This window comes from Theobroma cacao, chromosome 5, assembly GCF_053813885.1.
Source record: "Theobroma cacao isolate CCN51 chromosome 5, ASM5381388v1, whole genome shotgun sequence".
Classification (NCBI taxonomy): Eukaryota; Viridiplantae; Streptophyta; class Magnoliopsida; order Malvales; family Malvaceae; genus Theobroma; species Theobroma cacao.
In genome coordinates this window covers 9,482,609-9,497,432 of record NC_142643.1, presented here as the reverse complement: position 1 = coordinate 9,497,432, position 14,824 = coordinate 9,482,609, and the positions used below count along the sequence as shown (strand labels likewise).

General features: G+C 32.3%; 1 long non-coding RNA gene across 1 annotated transcript; it reads right to left on the bottom strand.

Moving 5' to 3' along the window:
- Positions 1–3,981: 3,981 nt before the first annotated feature.
- On the bottom strand, positions 3,982–5,963 carry LOC148762418 (uncharacterized). The gene is made up of 3 exons (XR_016026491.1): positions 5,803–5,963; positions 5,070–5,153; positions 3,982–4,201 (listed from the first exon to the last, which is right to left on the bottom strand). It is a non-coding gene; the product is annotated as an uncharacterized LOC148762418 (long non-coding RNA).
- Positions 5,964–14,824: the final 8,861 nt, after the last annotated feature.

Here is a 14,824-nt window from a genome sequence, read left to right as displayed (position 1 = left end):
TTTTATTTGGTTGAAATGAGTTGAAAGGCAATGAAATTACAGTATGATGATTTATTTTAATTGTCTCCATTTACTCGACTTTAGATAGTTTAGATGGTATCTGTTTACTCACTGGGATTTTATAATCTCACCACCCTCATTTCCTCACATTTCAGGCTCGGAGAATTTTATAGTTAGCTGACTTTGACAAGGACTTTCATTTGGACTCGAATCGGTAAAAACTGTAGGTTTCCAGCTTCTGATGCATTTTGGTTAGATGTGGGCCCACGTGTCACTGTAAAGAAATTTTATGCTTTGGTTATTTGCTTTATAGTATATATGACTATAATTAACTTTTACGCTATAAGAATTATGTACCAATAGTTTTACGAAAATTATTTTATAAGAAAATAGTTATTTTATTGAATATTTTTATTATATTCAAATGGTCAAATTTTCATTTCAAATGAACGTTTTAGATACTTAATTTGTTTTTAAATCATTAAATATATATTTTTTGCTTACCTACTACATTTTTAGCAAGTTTTGAGATTTAAAAAAAAATAAAATGACGAAAATGTCCTTGTGAGCCAGAAAACAAAATGTTATGTTTTTATTTGGAAATGATTTGTAATCCCTTGAATTTTGATATTTGATAACTATTGCTCACCGGGGAAGTGCAAAAGCTGATACGAGAGCCTTGCGGGATTTCGATTGGCATTCGGGGTGAAGAATGTCTGTCGAGGCCTCGCGGCGGTTGTCACGGGCTTAATGGGGAGTTCCGGGTCGTGACAGAAGTAATAACCTCTTGTTCCCTTTAGATATCCTACAAACAAGCACACCTCAGTCTTTGGACACCCCTAAGTTCGCAAATGACTGCAGATGATTTACGCCTTGTCCATAGCTCCCTTAGTGTCTTAGGCACAGCTTTAGATGGAGCAAAATTGTGTAAGTACTTAGTAGTTTGCAAACAATATTCCCAGAATGAGATTGGAAGGTTACATAGGGCATCATTGATCTACCATTTCTAAAAGAGTCCTATTTTTTTTTTTCAACTACACCATTATGTTGAGGTGTTCTTGGCATTAACAAATTGAAAATTATGTGTAATACCCCGTACTTTGATAAGATGGCTAATAAAGCTTATCAGAGGTCAATTGAGGTTAATTAGAATGTTTAAAACTTATGAAAGATAAAAAAAATAGTTTGGAGAAAAAAATATTCCACACATGAAGAAATAACAATTGAATAATAATATTTTTATTGAGGATGAATTAGCGAGATAAAAAGGTGATTCGAAAGTGAATCGGGGCATAATAAGACATTTTGGATGCCAAGGAGACACAGGAAAAATTTTAGAATAAAATAATATTAAAATATTAATATTTTATTCAGTGTCGAAATTTTTCATGAAGAAGGAGTATATGGTCAATCTAAGTGGGGGAGAAGAAGAACAAGAAAATTTTAGAGAAAAATGACATTAATGGGGCCCGCGTGTCTTTATTAAATAAAGCTAGTGCTAGTAAGTAAATATTTAAATATTATGGTGATATCGCATTGAACTATAAACTTGATATTTTGTTGGCACAAGTGTTAAGGAAGAAAAATAGGAAGAAATTGGAATTAAAAGATTGTGGGAGGACTTAATTAAAAAGGGTGAAAACCTTGAAGGGTAAAATGGTAATTTTGCCATTAGTTTGGTCAAAGCTTCAAAAGGAAACTTTGACCTTGCATTCTTATCCCATGGCCGACCATCATGTTCAAGGCATCATCTTCCATCTTCTTCTCCTCCCAATGCCATTTTTGTTCCTTCACCAAAAAATCAAGATTTTTCATTTTCTTTTCTTTGTTTTATTTTCTTTTATTTTGTTTTCTTACTTCCTCCTTCTCCAAACTTCTTGGGCACCAAACCTGCAGCTTCTAACCCCATTTTTCAATGCATTTAAACCCTATGAGAGAGAAAAAAATCTCTCTTTCTTTCCTTTATTTTCTATTTCTACTCCACTTTCAACAACACTTGAATTTTTGCCTTCAAATCTTCATTTTTGAAGCTAATAGGTAAATATTTTCAACTCTTGAAATTTATAAATTTATGGGTTATATTTTCAGATTTTATTTCTTAATTTCTTCAAGTTCTTTTTCTTAAAAATATTAGGTTTTTGTTGATCTTCATGTCTCCAAGCTCACCTAGGTAAAGAATCTTTAAATTTAGAATAGTTGATATGATGGGTTTGAGAATTAGACTAAAATTCTAAGTTAAGTATTAGGTTAGAGTGTAGATTGTATAGTATACATTTATTAGAATTATTAGATTTAGATTATGACTCAATTGAGGTTGTTATTGTTTATTGGTAAATATAGGTTTTAATGGTATTTTAGGACTACTTGGATTAAGATCTTATGGGTGCTAGTTTCGGTAGGTGGCATTGTTAAGGTGAGTGAACTTGCATTAGAATGTTTTGGAATAAATGATTATATGCTTGATTGAACCACTTGAAATATTTTATTGGTTTTCTTTAAAATTTGCATGGGAACAGCCCTTGATGAAACGTTTTTATGTTGTGAAATATGAATGTGATGAACTCATATGTTTTTACATTATGTTGATGTGTATGTTATGCATTGAATGGCACTATTGGGTGACAATTGTAACCGTGCATGTGCAGTGTAGGAGTGCACATGACTGTGATAGTGGTGTGTTGTGTGAGTGCACACACTGATGATATATGCCATGTGCGGTGCGGAAGTGCACATGACGGTGATAGTAGTGTGTTGTGTGAGTGCACACACTGATGATATATGCTATGTGTGATGTGGGAGTGCACATGATGATATTGCCTTCTGCAATGTGGGAGTGTACAAGATGATTCTAGCTATGTGCTGTGTGGGAGTGCACATGAGCTGATGAGATGGGAGTTGTATACATGTATGCACATACCATAGAGAGGTTAAGGAAAATATTATGTGTTGCATTGAATATTGTATGTTAAAATTTGACAAATGTTTTCCAATTGATTTTCACTGTAGCAAAAAAATGGATTTTCGTTGTGACAAGAATTCTTTTACTTTCATTGCCTTGTTTGTCGCTGCAGCGAAATTCATTCTCATTGCAGCGAGAAACTCTCAGGTGTTGGGGGCTTGACTAGCCTAGATTTTTGCTGCAGCGAAAATGCATTCTCGTTGCAGTGAGAAACTCTCAGGTGGTTGGTTCAAAATTTTTCCCTGAATATCGTTGCAGCGAGAATGCCTTTCTGCTGCAGCGAGATTCACTCTACCATGCTTGCCCTGCTTAGACTCTACTGTAGTTTTCACTCTTTAACTTCATTGTTGATTATGGATCTTTCAATACTAAGGCACTAAATAAACAAGGGTTGAATTGATCGATTTTAACAAGAAATTAAACTAAATTGCATTGTTTTCAGTATAAGTGCATCATGCTTTCTAAAACTTTCCTTATCGTTTACTTGTTCCCTTCATATGTTCACTCACTGGGTTTATACTCATCCTTTTCAACTTCATATTTTAGTTTTCAAGATTGAAGATAGTTGGATCTTAGGTAGAGGCGTTTCCTCCTGTTCATCTTACTATAGATTTACCAGAACACCTCATGTCACGACCCGGAACTCCCCATCGAGCCCGTGACAACCGCCGCGAAGCCTCGACAAACATTCTTCACCCCGAATGTCGATCGAAACCTCGCAAGGCTCTCGTATCAGCTTTCGCACTTCCCCGGTGAGCAATAGTTATCAAATAATCAAAATACGAAGGATTACAAATCATTTCCAAATCATAACATAACATTTTTTTTTTGCTCATAGGGGCATTTTTGTCATTTTTGTCGAAAACCTCGAAACTTGCTAAAAATGTAGTAGGTAAGCTGAAAATATATATTTAATGATTTAAAAAAAATTAAGTATCTAAAACGTTCATTTGAAGTGAAAATTTGACCATTTGAATATAATAAAAATATTCAATAAAATAAACTATTTTCTTGTAAAATAATTTTCATAAAACTATCGATACATAATTCTTATAGCGTAAAAGATAATTATATACATATATACTATAAAACAAATAACCAAAGCATAAAATTTCTTTTACAGTGACACGTAGGCCCACATCTATCCAAAATGCATCGGAAGCTGGAAACCTACAGCTTTTACCGATTCGAGTCCAAATGAAAGTCCTTGTCAAAATCAGCTAACTATGGAATTCCCTGAGCCTGAAATGTGAGGAAATGAGGGTGGTGAGATTATAAAATCCCAGTGAGTAAACAGATACCATCTAAACTATCTAAAGTCGAGTAAATGGAGACAATTAAAATAAATCATCATACTGTAATTTCATTACCATTCAACTCATTTCAACTAAATAAAATCAATCCATAAAAATCGAGTAATCAACTTGGCTTATGAATTTCTTAAAACTTTGGCTCGTGCCAAAACTCATACTCGGTGATACCTTGCGCAGGGCATCTAACCGAGTCCGCCAAGGCTGTTAAAATTTTGTGTACACTTAAAATATATTTTTGTTTGAGAAAAATACAGCCGCTCCTTGGCGTTGGCTGAGTTCCCCTTCACGTGGTGGTTTGGCGTGAAGTGAACCCTAAGCTATACCCCAGGAGATATCCTACGCGCCTCTCCGTTCGAGGTAATAATATAATGGAGTTTACCGTGCCCCTCTAATAGGCTGGTCCACGGAACCCCCTCTGCAGTAAATAATTAATATATAATCCACCAATCAATAAAATTCATTATAGCATGTCATGGCAATTTATCGCAACCTAGCTTCTCAAGGCTGAATACACAGTATAAATAATTATAACACCAAAATCAGTTTAGCCATTCATGCTCATTTATTGTCATAAGCCATTCAATTCATAACCATAAATTTGCAACACAAACTAGCAGTCTCCAATTACTCTATTTTCAAAACCAATATTCGATTTTTCAGAAAATTTATAAAATCATTTTATAAAATCACAATTTCCCTTACAACATAACAATTTACCATTTAAACCCATTTTTCATAAAATCACATAGTTGTATAAAACTACTCTAGATAATTAAGACGATAATAAGTTTACTCACAATGTCTAGAATGCAGACTTTCGAAGCACTCTGTCTACTGGTCCTCGGATGCAATTTCCTTGCCTTTATTGGAGGACTCACCACCTTGACACAGTACAAAATCGAGAATTTCACTAAGTTGGTACTAAATCAAAATTAAACTAATTTGGACTACCAATGCATGATATGGAATGCAAAAATGCACTGATAACTATCTAAATCCGGTATTAGCCTAATTCGTCTTATCACCCGATTAAATTCCTAACGGGTTCGTTTAAACTCCAATTTAATTCTTTTCAGTTTCTATACCTCAATTGCACCCAAATTAACTTAATGTCCCTCAGTGTGATGCAAATTATCAGTCACAACAGCAAATTACGAAAATACCCCTAGTGGGTAAAAATTCATATTTTTGCTCCGAAAATTCCCATTATTTTTCTAGGCTCATAATTCATTATTCCTTAACCAATTCTCCTAGAATAAAATCAAACTCATCCTCACTCACTACATAGTAAATTCAGCCATTAATGGTTGGGGGAGAAAATAAATTCTTTTCTTGTTGTTTTGTTTCTAAATATGCTAAACTAACTAAAAACACTAACATAAATTAAAATCAAATAAATCCAACAACTTTCTCTCTCCTAACCCATTTTTTCAGAATTGAATTCATCATGAAAACATGTAATTTAATCATGGAAAATAAAGAGAAATGCTTGGGAATAAGAAAACTCAAGCTTAATAGAAAAAATCTCACCTTTTTCACTTAATTTCCTTGAAAATTCACACTTTTTCTTTGATTTTCTCTCTCTAGGGTTTTGTTTTCTCCTTTCTCTCTCTTGTTTCTTGCTTGGCCGAATGTTGAAGAAGAAGAATGGGTGGGCTGATTTTTTTTTATGCATTTTTATTGTTTAATGAAATAATATTATTTTATTCATATTTTAAATATTTTATTAATTCATTTCTTTTTTCTAGCCATCCACTTGTCCTATTTTCTTTCACCATGCATTCCCTTTGACTTATCCAAGTCTTAAGTGATATTTCCAGATTTTTCCAAAGTTTTGGTGGAGCAAATTTTTCAAAATTACACTTTTGCCCCTGAACTTTTCAAAAATTACATTTTTACCCCAAAATTGAAAATTTTCCATAATGCATAATTTTCACTCCTCATACTCATTTCACACTCCAAATAATTAAATTTGATCAAAATCCTTTGAAAAAAATTAAATTTTCGATTTCGAATGGTAAAATTACCATTTTACCCTTTTACTCCAAATTATACCGAAATTAAAATTTTTCACTTCTAAACCTCAAATCTTACTCCAATAAGTCAAATGAGGCAAAAAATCTTTTCTAAAAATTTCCATTTTGTCCCCAGGTGGCAAATGACCATTTTGCCCCTGGATAGCGAAAATTCCAATTTGACTCCAAATTGATCCTCGAACTCCGAATCACCATATTAACCCATTCTGGGACTTTAAAATTCTTAATTTTATTGTAAATTCTCTATTTGATCTAGTTCGAGGCTTAAATCAACTTTATTGTACCTCTAGGTACAATACCGACTTTTGTAAATTTTTCAAGACTCTCTTAGCATGTAAACATGCTATCCACCACATGTATGTCATCACAAATATTTCTGTAGAGTCGGGCTTGTCATCTTCTCCCCCACTTGGATCAACCATATGATCCTCCTTCTTGATTGACTTCGATATCCGGCTAAATATTAATATTTTAATATTATTTTATTAATAAAATAATATTTTATTCTAAAATTTTTTATCTCGTCTCCTTGGTACCAAAAATACCTTATTATGCCTCACTTGACTTCCAAATCGCCTTTTATCTCACAAATTCTCCTCCGATAAAATTATTATTATTTTATTATTATTTTCTCACTTGCGAAACATTTTATCCTAAACTACTCATTTCGTCTTTTATCACTTCTAAACATTTTAATTGACTTCAATTTGCATTCGATCAACTTTATTTATCACCATATCAAAGTATGGGGTATTTCACCTCATGATAGTATCCACGCCAAAGTCACTTCGCTGATAGTTAAGGTCTTTTGTATGTGTATATGGCTATTTAAATGCAATTCATGAAATTTGTTGTAAACATTGCATGTTTGGCTTAAATAGTAATATTGCCACAGGTTGGCAAATGGTAATATTATTTTGTGAACGGTATATGTTCAGTTGCCATGATTTATTCTTGCAAATAAATTTTTTTTGATAATTATGAATTAAAAACCTTAGAGGTATATGAAGGACAGATGGACTAGTGAAGAAGTTTTCATAAAGAGGCTTGCTTGGGCTCGATGGGCTATATCTATTAGGTCCATGCTCCGGTCATGGTCCGAGATTAGGTTGTGACATTATCCCATTGTCAGTGAGATATTGCTGAAATTCTTCTAATAAATACTCACCTGCCTAATCTGATTGAAATTGTTTCAATGGCTTGCCTAGTTGCTTTTCAACTTCGGCTTTGAATTCTTTGAACTTTTCAAAGGATTCACTTTTTCTGTGCATCAAAAACACAGAGCCATGTCTTGAGTAATCATCAATAAAAGTTATGAAATATTCATAACCTTCTTTAGCTTTTACGTTTATTGGTCCACACACATCTGTGTGCACTAAGTCTAAAATGTTTGGCATTCTATTACCTTATGCCTTGAAAGGCCCTTTAGTCATTTTAGCTTCAATACAATACTCATATATTGGCATAAGACCCTCAACCATGTCTAGTAGAGTACCATCCTTTATAAGCCTATTGAGTCTATTTTGATTGATATGACCTAAATACAGATGCTAAAGATAATTTTGATTTATACTAGATTCTTTGACTCCTTTAGTTTCAAATCGTGTTGCTTCTATAACATTTTCAAAATAAGTCGTAAGCTCAAGGAAATAAAGATTATATCTTACAATTCTAGAACAAATAAAATCCTTATTCAAATACATAGTGAGTGTCTCATTGAAATAAACTGAATATCCAGACTTCATTAGACAAAAGATAGAAATTAAATTTCTATAAGTCTTTGGAATGTTATAAACATTTTCTAGAACTAAGCTACGACCATAAGGAATTGTAGTGTCATTACTCAAAGTCAGCCATTTCGATGATTTGAGACTCATCATTCCCTTGAAATGAATCATTTTCATTTTAGTAGAAGTAATCTGGACACTGCAGCCTTAACACAATAAAGTGACTAGCTTTATTATATGGCTGCGAATAATTTTTAGATTTAATTAAAATACATGTCTACTATGTATGACTCTTTATACAAATGTATTTTAATATCTAAATAGAATCATGGTACCTTAATAACTATCTAATGAATGCTTACTTAAAACAAACTCTTCGTCTTATTATCAAAATTTACTTTCATTACAAATAATTTAATGAAATTAAGCATGAGAATATACTAGTTTTCTAGGGCACCATATTCTTAAAATTCCTAACAATAGCTTCATTCTTGGGTAGATTACTGAAGATTGATTATACCACTAGGTTGGAAAAATGAGAAAAATTCACATGGATAGTAATGGACTTGATCCTTTTAAACCTTTGATTCTAAAGTTCTTCATTAATGGTAGAATGCAACCTATTGAGTATGAAGGTCTCCCTCAAGTTTGCTTTACATGTGGAATCCATGGGCATTTTAAAGAGGAATTTGTAGATGTGTGACTAATCCACCTACAAATAAACAAGATGGTAAGGCGGTGGAAACCCAACAACAAGAACCATAGCCTTTTGTGCCATGGATGCTGGTTGCTCGAATGAAACCTGGGGGGGATAAAGGAAACATATTAATCATATGTTGACCAGGAAAGATGATAATTCTATAATATAGAGTTATTTGAGCTTAATTTTGATAATAATTTGGCTTGGTTTTTATAGTAATGCATAAAAATTAGTAGATTTTATTTAATTATTTTAAATTAATTACTTTAAGTGAGTCAATCTAATCTTAGTTAATTTTATGCTTAATCTGGTGTTAATGTGGTTAAGATAGGTTGTTATTGATTTTTTTGTGCTTTTGTAAGTGTTTGAAAGAAGAATTTTAGTAAAAGAAGGAGAGCAATTTTGAAGTGCAAACTTGCACTGCATATGTTTTGGAATTTTGGCCATAACTTTCTCTACAGAGCTCCAAATGAAGCAATGCTTTGACCATTGGAAAGATAAGAGAAAAATATACAACTTTCATGTTTACCACTTTACCCATTTTGGCATGTAAGATGGCAAAAAATCTTGTTAAAATTAACATACTACAACAGTCCTAGAGCAATTATGATTTCTGTTAATTAATTTGGCAAAGCTTCGACTTACATAGTCTGATGAGAAAATCCTAGCTGAAATTGACTTCTTTCTTCACCAAACTTGGCCTAACTTCAAAACCTATAAAAACAACCTTTCGGAGGACTTAAAGGGAACAAAGAAAACATCAGATTGACATTTGAGAGTCAAGCTACAGAGTCATTGAAGGAATTTGAAGGATTCAAGGAAATTTGGAGATCAAGAATACAATCCTTGGTTTTTTCTATCTTTTTGTTATTCTTTTATTCCCTTGGTTTTAATGTGTAAATTTTATTCAATGATGATGTATGACTTGATGGGGAACTAAATTATTAATCTAAGATTATGATTGAACTCAATATATAGTCTGAATTATTTATCTCTCTTTTACTTATGTTTGGTAGATTTAAGTTGTTTATTTTATTCTATTCTTATTGCATCTAGTTGACTGGCCACCAATTAGATTGAATTGAAAACCTAGGTTAAACCTTGACGAAGGAGATTTAGGTAAACCTTGAATAAAATAACGTATGATCAAATACACTTAGTTGATTAGGTGATTTGATTTGCATATAGGGTAGACATACACCTATAGGCCATACGTAGTCAGGATTAGAGCACAAACTTAATGAATCTTTCTTTAATTTAATTTGCATAGACATATAGTAAATTAATTGAGAAAGGTATTTTTATGAGAAACTCGACAGAGACTTGTAAATAATTTAAGACTATAAGTTAGCAACTTGATCCATTAAATTAAGTTGAGAGAGAGAGACAATAATAAGATAAAGTATTGAGGGATATCATAATCTTAAGTCCGGTAGTCATTCACATTTAATAAAGTAAAATTTGCTGATATATTAGTTTTAGTTTTTGGTCTATTAATTTAAAATTTTCTTTTTAATTTTAATTGTTTAGACAAAATTAGGGTGTGTTAATTTTAGTAGTTAACAATAAGGATTAATTCAATTCGCCATGGGATTGACACTCTACTCATCTCTATATTATCTTTACGATACGTGCACTTGCGTGAGTAGAAAATTCAACAACAAAAGATAATCTAAATAGACAAGGTTGAAGGTTTATGGTGTTAGGGGATGAAAATAACGACTATAATGAGTTGCATAGATAGTAGGAAACCAATAAAAAGGCATCTAGAAAAAGTGAATTGATTAGATTAGCTAAAGGAGGAACATCTAGTAAAACTCGTAGTGAGCAGTTTTGAATAGAGAGGCATAATATGGAAACCAATAACGTAACTACAGAAAAGATGATGAACAAGGAGGTTGATTTGAGTGTTGAGAATGGAACTAATGACGTGGTAAACCCAATGTCCAATGGCAAAAAAATAGAAGTTTGCTATGAGATACTGATAAGAGGTATCAATACCAAGTGAGGAAAATGTAAATAAAGATTTCAATAATGATATAGCAAATGAATTGATATAGAATATTGCTATGAGAATATATTGATCTTGTCTTGACTTTGTTAAAAGGAAAGGATTAGTAACAACACAAGTAAACTAGGTGACATGCTAGAAACTCTTGGAGATAAATTGAAATATGAGTAGTTGGGTATACCTTTATGGAAATGATATACTTGGAGTATGAAAGAGCAAATAAGTGATTAGGTGTTTCAAGAATATTTAAATACCTTTGAGGAAGAATTATACATTATACGAGATGAGTATAAGATGTGTGATTTTAAAACTTGTTGAGGAGCCTAATGGTTAAGTCACAAGTTAAGTGATCGTATGCTATGAGACATAAGTCTAAGATAGATATTCCCAATGAAATACTCAAGAAGAGTTTTGCTACGGATTTCGTGAAACCAAGCACTAAGTTATGTAGTTATAAAAAGGAAGCTGTAAGCTGAAAGTGATATTCATATTAATATTGAAAAATACTTGAGGAGAATCTAGTTTCAAGTTTTACAATTTCAGGTATAATTTGTAAATTGGTTAAGGAAGAATGATATTATATTTATATGAAATAGTAGAACAAAGGATGATAGAAGTTAACCTTGAAAATAAAGTTAGATAATGCAATTTTCCTAATACATTATGGAAATTGGAATTCGAAAATGCTTGAGGTATACATGATTCAAATGAGTTTGTGTCTTAAGTGACAAATCAATATTGTAATGCAAGAAAGATACAAGGTAATATAGAGGCATGAAAGATGATTAAGGACAAAAGGATGACTCTGAGAAATTATGATATTGCATCGTATTCAATGATCAAATCAAGGTAGATCTTGGAAGCATAAATGGGATTATAAGGCATATACACATATGTGGGGTTGATATTGTGAGCAACTAAAATGAAGAATGATTTTTAGTGAATTAAGATTCAAACTTAATATATGATGAGTGATGTAGGTAGTACCATGATAAGAAATTTTGTCAGAAATTCAACTATGTGAACATAAAAGACTCTGGGAAATAGTCAAGGAGATAATATCAAGGAAATGTGATCTATAGCATGGTTAAGCCGTACGAGATGGATTAATATGATTAAGAAGATTGATATTTCATACCTGTGAGATAAACAAGAAGTACATGGAAATAATGGAAGAAAATACCCCACATTTTCTTGGAGTTTGATAAGTGAAATTTTGAAGACAAAATTTTATTTTAAGGGGGGTAGTGTTGTCAAACCCTGTTCTATAAAATAATTACGATGTCATTTACATGCTCAATAGAATGTTTGCATGTTTAGGAAGTTCGAGGAATCGTTAAAAGACGATATTGCCCCTAATGGTACCATTAAGTCGATTAAGCGTTGAACTAGTTAAAATAGGAATTTTGAGGTAAAATTAAGAGTTTCACAGCTCAGGGATGACTCAAAATGGTAATTCGGAGTTCGAGGATCAATTTGGAGTCAAACCGAAATTTTCACTATTTAGGGGCAAAATGGTCATTTGCCACTTGGGGATAAAATGAAAATTTTGAGAAAAGATTTTTTTTGGCCCCATTTAACTTATTGGAGTATGATTTGAGTATTGGAGTATAATTTGAGGGTTCAGCAGTGAAAAAGTTTAATTCCCGTGATTTTTGGAGTGTAGGGGCAAAATCGTAATTTTTCCACCCGCAGACAAAATTTGAGATTTTGAGAGAATTTAGATCACATTTGACAAATTGGAGAATGGTATGAGTATAAGGGATGAAAAATATGTCTATGGGCAATTTTTCAGTTTTTGGGGCAAAAATGTAATTTTGCCACCCCGGGGGTAAAACAGTAATTTTGCACCCTCAGAGCATTTTTCCCGCACAAGGTCTTCACCCATCATCATTTTTGACCCTTGAATAATGTGTGGTGGAGAGAGAAAGCTTAATAGTTAAGAAATGACACATGGATCAATAATAAGGTGACATGTGTCAAGTTTATATTCATTATTTATTTAGCTTTAAAATAAGCATAAAAAATCAGCCAATTTTCTTTTACATGGCCGGCCAAACAAAGAAAAAGGAAGAACAAAAGGAGGAAAGGAAAAAACAAAAAACCTAGGTGGGGAAAATTAAAGAAAAAGTGTGGGATTTCAAGGAATCAAGTAATCAAAGGTAAAATTTCTTGATTTTGACTTGTGATCTACCTTTCCCATGCTTTTCTCCTTATTTTCCATGGTTAGATTTCATGTTTTCATGGTGAATTCATGGCTGCCCAAATGGGTATGGAGCGAGAATGAAGTTAGATTAATTTGATTTTAAGTTATGTTAGTGTTTTTAGTTAGTTTAGCATATTTAGAAACAAAACAACAAGAAAGAATTCATTTTCCTCCATTACGATTATTGGCCGAATTTTCTAGGGGAATATTGGTTGCTGATCTTGATGTTTATTTGAGGAATTATGATGAATAATGATGAATTATGAGTCTAGAAAAATAATGAGAATTTTCAGAGCAAAAATACGAATTTTTACCCGCTAGGGGTATTTTCATAATTTGCTATCGGGACTGATAATTTGCACCACACTGAGGAACATTAAGTCAATTTGGGTGCAATTGAGATATAGAAACTGAAAAAAAATTAATTTGGAGTTTAAACGGACACGTATATCGATTTATCGGGTAAAAGACCGAAATAGGCTAACACCGCGTTTAGGCAAAATTTAGACATTTTGCACTTCATATAATGCATTAGTAGTATAAATTAGTTTATTTTGGTTTAGTACCAAAGTAGTAAACCTCTTAATTGTGCAATTTGTCAAGGTGGCGAATCCTCTGGCAAGGGCAAAGAAATCGCACTCGAGGAGTAATAATTGGAGTACCCGAATTTAGTTTTCGAAAACTGTGAGTAAACTTATTATCATCTTAATTATCTAGAGTAATTTTATACAATTGTGTGATTTTATGGAAAATGGGTTAAATGGTAAATTGCTATGTTTTAAGAGAAATTGTGATTTTATAAAATAATTTTATAAATTTTCTAAAAAATCGAATACTAGTTTTGAAAATAGAGTAATTGGATACTACCTGCTTGTGTTGTAAATTTATGGTTTTAAATTGAATGGCTTATGACAATAAATGAGCATGAATGGCTAAACTGATTTTGGTGTTAGAATTATTTGTACTGTGTATTTAGCCTTGAGAGGCTAGGTTGTGATAAATTGCCATGTCATGCAGAAAAAGATTTTATAAATCAGGTGGTAGATAAAAGATTAGCTACTGTAGTGGTGGGGGGTTCCGTGGGCCAATCTATTAGAGGGGCACAGTAAACTCCTTTATATTCTCACCTCGGTTGTAGAGGCGCGTAGGGTATCTCTTGAGGTGGGCTTTTTGAGTGCACTTCACGTGTACCACCGCGTGAGAGTGAGACTCAGCCAACGCCAAGGAACGGCTATGTTTCAAAATAAAAATATGATTTATGCGAAATATGAATTTTTAACAACCTTGGTGGACTCGGTTGGATACCCTTGTTCCAAGTGTCCCTGAGTACAGGATTTGGCTTGAGCCAAGTTTTGAGAAATTCTCGAGCCATATTGATTATTTGGTTGAAATGAATATTCGTGTTGTGAAAAATTTACTGAAATGAATTATTTTTAATTGTCTCCCTTTACTCGTCTTTAGATTATTTAGATGGTGTTTGTTTACTCACTGAGATTTTATAATCTCACCTTTTTTTTTTATCCCATCATTTCAGATCAGGTTAGCCTGTAGATAGCAGACATCGTCGAGAACTATAGTTGGCCATACTACTTCAAAAACTGTAGGTTTACTGTCTTTACTACTTTTGTTCATTTGTGGGCCCACGTAGCACTGTAAATTAAATTTCATACTTTGGTTTTCCGTATTATAGTTTGTATAAATATATTTAACTTTTACGCTACTAAAAATCATTTTCAGAATACTCTATAAATATTAATTTGTAAGAAAATAAAATATTTTTATTTTATTTAAATGGTTATAATTCCATTTTAAATCACGTTTTAGACATTCAAATTTAATTTCAATTTCGAAATATGCATTTCTCGCTTAAGT